Here is a 6,133-nt window from a genome sequence, read left to right on the forward strand (position 1 = left end):
AAAATACTATAGGAGTATTCGGTGTGCTATTTGTTTCTAGTATTTATACCCCTCGTGCAATACTCTATAGACAAGTATCATTAGCCAGGAACCCCCTATCTCCCTAGTCAGGGAAAAGCAGGGTGGCTCGACCCAGAGGAAGACCTAGAAGGAGACTCAGAGGAAGAACCAGAGGAGGAACATGAAGTAGAGCTTGAAGATGGACCAGCCGAGTCAGTAGTGGACCTCGAAGAGGAAGGGCCCGAGGGCAATGACGATGATGCCTCGGATGCAGAATCCGATGTCATCAATCCTCCATGCATGGCCAGAATACCGACTTATCGTATGGGCCTCAGTGGCCCCACGCCCCATGGGCACACGATAGGTGGAGATGGAGTCACCAGCAGGGGATACGACCACACTACGGTAGGAACCGAGGTCTCTTTGATCTTAGTCATAGAGGACCAGCTGACCGGGCCCCCAGTCATGGTCCGGCGCACCCGAGACGTTGGCAACCAAACTCAGGACACCCCAAATCAAACGGACCAAATGCGGTTGCTATTGAGAGAGATGAGAGACAAACGCAGGAAGTGAACGGAGACTCCCGAGCAAGACAATTAGTTTGGGAGGTACGACTACGAGATACCGAGCGACAAGTAGCTCGTCTCCGAGGTGCATCTACTTCATCAGCACCACCACCAGACACTTTCTGCCACAATTAGGATCAGCCTTTTCTTTTCTCCCCCCTACTAACCGATATGACTCCCTTTCGTGTACTAAGATGGTACTTACCAATGAAACAATTGTGTGCTATCTTTATTTCATCTTATTGCATAAATTCAATTATATACACAACCAAACCCTCGAAACCGCTAGATACTTAAGGATCTCAAAACCAAAAACAACCCATATACTCTAAGGATAGACGTAACGATCATGCCAAATTTGCGATTACCTACTTCCATAAATACATCATAGGGATGTAGATGGAAACAATGAGAATCATACGACAAGACGCGAAATTTATAGAGTACAACCAGGAATGACGATCACTACTTACGATCTGGCTTATCATCATGCAGCAGGAAAATGTTATCCCACAGAAATAACAAGCACACCCACGAGACACCGCTCCTGTAGATGGACCCTGCTACATTCCAAGCTGCTGTAACAGCGGCAGTAACCGCTGCTATGGCATAACTCAACGCAAACAACACCAATAGAGGTGGAAATAGCATCGACAACTCCAGCCGATGGAACGAGCACGGAAACCAACAAGTGACAGCTTATCAAGGCACTCCAAACCCGAAGCTTAAGAACAGAAAGCGAAAGTCTGGAAGTAAGAGAAAGGGACATCCAACTCAAGGGTTCTCGAAGAAGCAACATGTTGTTGCTGTCCATGCGACCATGACACCTACTACATCAACACCAGCGAGATCATATGCTGGAAGCCTTCCAAAATGCAACCAGTGCAATTTCCATCATGAGGGAGCCTACCGGGAGCCATATTGTAAGAGATGCAACCGAACGAGTCACACCACCAAATACTGTAGAACTCATCCACGACAGAATCAGCGGCCAAACAAAAACAACAACAATCGCAACAACCTTAACAACAACACCAATGATGGGACCAGCCACACCTGCTATGGGTGTGGAGGAACCAGTCACTTCAGGCGCAATTGCCCCAAAGCTAACAATCAAGCAGCAGAAGGATCAGAAATGGTCCTGACCTTGGGTTAACGCGAAGCAGTCCAAGACCCGACGGTTGTTACTGGTACGTTCCCACTTAACAACTCTTTTGCTTACATCTTATTCGATAGTGGAGTTGAGCGAAGCTTCGTTAGTAACGAATTCGAGAACTTACTAACACAACAACCCCAGAAGCTAAACGAAGCCTTCATGGTGGAGATGGCTAATGGGAAAAACCGAATCAACCTAGGATATTTATGTAGGGTACACCTTAACACTAAACAACCATTATTTTCAAATAAATTTAATGCCAGTAAATATTAGGAGTTTTGATGTGATAATCGGCATGGTTGGGTTAAGCCCCCACCATGCTGATACTATGTGTCGCGAGAAGGTCGTTTGCCTTCACCTCCCCAATCACGAAACTCTAATAATCTATGGTGATAAACCTGGCGCCAATCCTCGTCTTATCTCATGCATTAAGGCACATAAGTGCCTGCACAAGAAGAACTACGTTTTCCTCGCTCACGTTGTGGACAAGACCAAGGAAGAAGTAAGCATACAAGGTATTCCAGTAGCATGCGATTTTCCAGATGTATTTCCCGAAGAACTTCCGGGAATACCCCAGAGAGACAGGTCGAAATTTCGAATCGACCTCATACCGGGAGCCACATCAATTGCCAATTCACCCTACAGGTTAGCTCCCACCGAAATTCAGAAGTTATCCAGTCAAACTAAGAGAACGGTTGAGCAAAGGATTCATCAGACCAAGCTTCTCACCCTTGGGAGCTCCGGTCTTGTTCATCAAGAAGACGGATCCTTCAGAATGTGCATCGATTTTTGGGAACTGAATAAGCTCACTATCAAAAACTGATACCCACTCCCTCGGATTGACGACCTATTTGGCCAGCTCCAATGAGCTAGTTATTTCTCTAAAATAGATCTAAGAACCGGTTATCATCAACTTCGAGTCCGAGAAGAGGACATTCCAAAAACTGCTTTCCGAACTCGTCGCGACAATTTCAAATTCGTTGTGATACCCTTCGGTCTAACGAATGCTCTCACGGTATTCATGGACCCTACGAACTGAGTTTTCCCAACCATTCCTAGTCAGCCTTTTCATTATTTTTCATCAATAACATACTCGTCTGCTCACGAAGCAAGAATAAAACACTGTCAACACCTACGACCGGCCTTGGAAAGCATCAAAGTCGGAGAATATCGCGGACAAAGCACTACGTGGATCGAGATAACGGAATTACTTCAAGATTTTGACAGTCACTTCGGAAGGCTATAGGAATACAGCTAGTCATGAACATTGCTTACCACCCTCAAACCAATAGCCAAAGCTAACGGACCATTCAACCACTCGAAGTCATGCTCCAAGTCTGGGTGTTTGAATTCAACAAGTCATGGGATACCCAGTTGCCCTTGATTGAATTCTCATACCATAACAGCTATCGCACGAGCATCAAGGTTGCCCCTTTCGAGGCTCTTTATGGTCGTAAATGCAGATCACTCGTCAGTACTCTCACGGGACCAGAAAACCATTCGCTAAACGACAGAGAAGAAAATCCAAATCAGAACTCGACTTCAAGCATCACGAGACAGACAGAAGAGTTATGCTGACAAATGACGAAACCCTCTGGAATTCCAAGTCGGAGGCCGGGTACTATCGAAAGTCTTTCCCTAGAAAGGAATGATTCGCTTTAGGAAGTGGGAAAACTAAACCCGCGATACATTGGACCGTTCGAGATTCTTGCCCGGATTGGTCCAATGGCTTATAGGATGCAGCTACCTGCCGAACTCAGCAACGTACACCCCGTGTTCAGCGTCTTGAATATGAAAAAGTGCCTATCAGGCAAAACTCTTATCATTCCTTTAGAAGACATCGAAATAAACGAGAATCTTCTGTTCGTCGAAGAACCAGTCGAGGTATTGGATAGGGAAGTAAAGCGTACAAAACAAAGCCACATTCCGATTGTGAAGGTTCGATGGAACGCCAAGCGTGGATCGGAATTCACATGTGAATGCGAAGACCAGATGAAGCAGAAGTACCCTCACCTATTCTATCATTCATGATCCTATCTTTCGAAAGAATTTCGGGACGAAATTCCCTCTAACGGGGGGATGATGTCACAACTAGCATTTTAGCTAGGAAATTCTATTCTCATATAACCATTCAACTAGTATAATAACTGGTACTCTAAGCGAATATCATACTCTATGGTCGTTCAAATACATCTCATATGTTCAAATAAGGGTTGGAAACCCTAGAAATCCCGACTCAAGTTCATTATGGACTAGGATTCTCTTATTGGGCCTAATGGACCATTAAACTTTCAAATTGTTCATTTTGGGCCAAGTAAACCTATTTGGGCTCTAATTGGACCCACAATCATGAAACTGGAGTATTTTGGGCCATGTGGGCCTAAAATAATTCATTTATCTCTAATAGGCCTTATTGGGCCATAAATGATCCCAATTGCTGTTGGGTCAAAAATATGGTTTATACTTTGCTTTTCTAAGCATTTATTGTTTTTATTATTTGGGCTAAAAATAGTATAGGATTAATTGTAGATTGGACCGAGCATTGGATTATTTGTATTTTGGGCTTGGCCTTAGGTCCATATATATAGGGTGAGGAGTGCATGTGATGAACACTAGAGGAGCTTAAGTGTGTACATTTGAAGGTGTTCTAGAGAGAGAAACTAGAGAAAAGAGAGTGTGTGTGAGTGTGTGTGAATCTCATGTAAAGGATCATCATTCTATTCATTAATACATTGAGATTCATATTATTATTCTTCTCCCTCTCTTCTATTTGATCTGACATCATCCGTTTGATTGGGATTCCGCACCATCAAACGGATCTGATTGATACACAAGCAGATTTAGGGACTTACAAGTGGGGGTTTGTTCTTGCGTTTTTGGATAGATCTCTGAAAATTAGGGGGGGTTTGTTCTTCGCGTTTTTGATAAAAACGAGTTTTTGATCGAGTTTTGGAGCAAAAAGAGGTGAAACCGATGTTTTTCACGTAATCTGCAAAGAGTTTACGGTCTTTGAAGGGTTTACGGTCGGCGGCGGCTAGGGTGTTCCGAAGTTTACGGCCGTAAACGTGTTTACGGTTGCCGGAGTTTACGATCGTAAACGTGTTTACGGTCGCCGGGGTTTACGGTCGCCGAAGTTTACGGTCGGCGGTTTACGGTCACCGGAGTTTGCGGCCTCGGCTCGGAATTCGGCTCGGTGAACGGGTAGGGAAGCCGACTCAGCAGCAGCAAGCTTCGCATCAGCGCTTCGCACCTCGCCTCGTTCAGGAGCCTCGGTCTCGCGCCTCGCACCAGGTCCTCGCATCGCGTCGTCGGTCTTCGCATCTCGCATCGCAGCAGCGCCCTCGCATCCTAGCAGTCTCCTCGCCTTCGCACTTCAAAAATTGAAACGGATTTGGGGGTGCCGGGGATCGAACCCGCAACCTTTGGTTCATCAGCTTTCCGCCTTACCAGTTGATCTAGATTGGTGGATGTTACATTCCTTCCCTTTTTAACTTAAATACAATACCTCCGGTTCCCAGTTTCGCAAATTGACAAATTCAGCCCAAAATTCAATTTCTTTTCATTTCAAATTCCAATTTCAACGAAAAATTTTAATTTTTAATTTTTGACTTTTATTTTTGACTTTTTACTTAAAATTTTGACTTTGACTTTAAAGTTTGACCTTTGACTTTAAACTTTGACTTTCTCGTTTGACTTTTAAATTTTCAAATTTAGCTTTTCGGTTTGACTTTTAAGTTTGACTTTTTAAATTTGACTTTTGAGGTTGACTTTTGAGTTTTTAGTCAAAGGGCATATTTTTTAAAACAATGAGTTCTTCAAACGTTCCAGTCAATAAAGTTTCATGTTCTCAATCTTGTGAAACTACGATTAAATTTCTTCGGGAACAAATTGATTTATTAAAAAGAGAAGTTGAGGACCTGAGATATGAAGGATATCAACTCAGGAAAGGACAGAAACCCCTTAAAGCCCAGTTAGAGACAAAAATAAAAGATTTTAAAAGAATTCAGACAGAATACAGTGAAAAATGTGAGCTTTATGATTATGTTAAGAGACAAAATGATGAGTTAATTACCGAGCTTGATACATTGAATAGACAATTTGAAACTGCAAATTTTGATTTTAGAAAATTTGATGGATCAAGCGAGGTAGTTGCCAACATGATTGATCACTGCATGCAGTTCAAACGAAACCAACAAAAGGGCTTAGGATATGATAGTGTACCTCCTCCTTATAATCATACATATCAGTATCAACCCCTATCCAAGGATGAGATTGCCAACGAACCATTTATGGTTTATGGAAAGTCGTCTGGTTTTGTTTCAGGCGGATTTATTAATGTTGAAAGTACTAACATTTCTACTTCCCCTGCAGATCAATCCTTAGATTAGTCAAAGCACAAAGTTGAAGGATC

This window comes from Lactuca virosa, chromosome 5, assembly GCF_052849685.1.
Source record: "Lactuca virosa cultivar CGN04683 chromosome 5, Lactuca_virosa_CGN04683_v6, whole genome shotgun sequence".
NCBI lineage: Eukaryota > Viridiplantae > Streptophyta > Magnoliopsida > Asterales > Asteraceae > Lactuca > Lactuca virosa.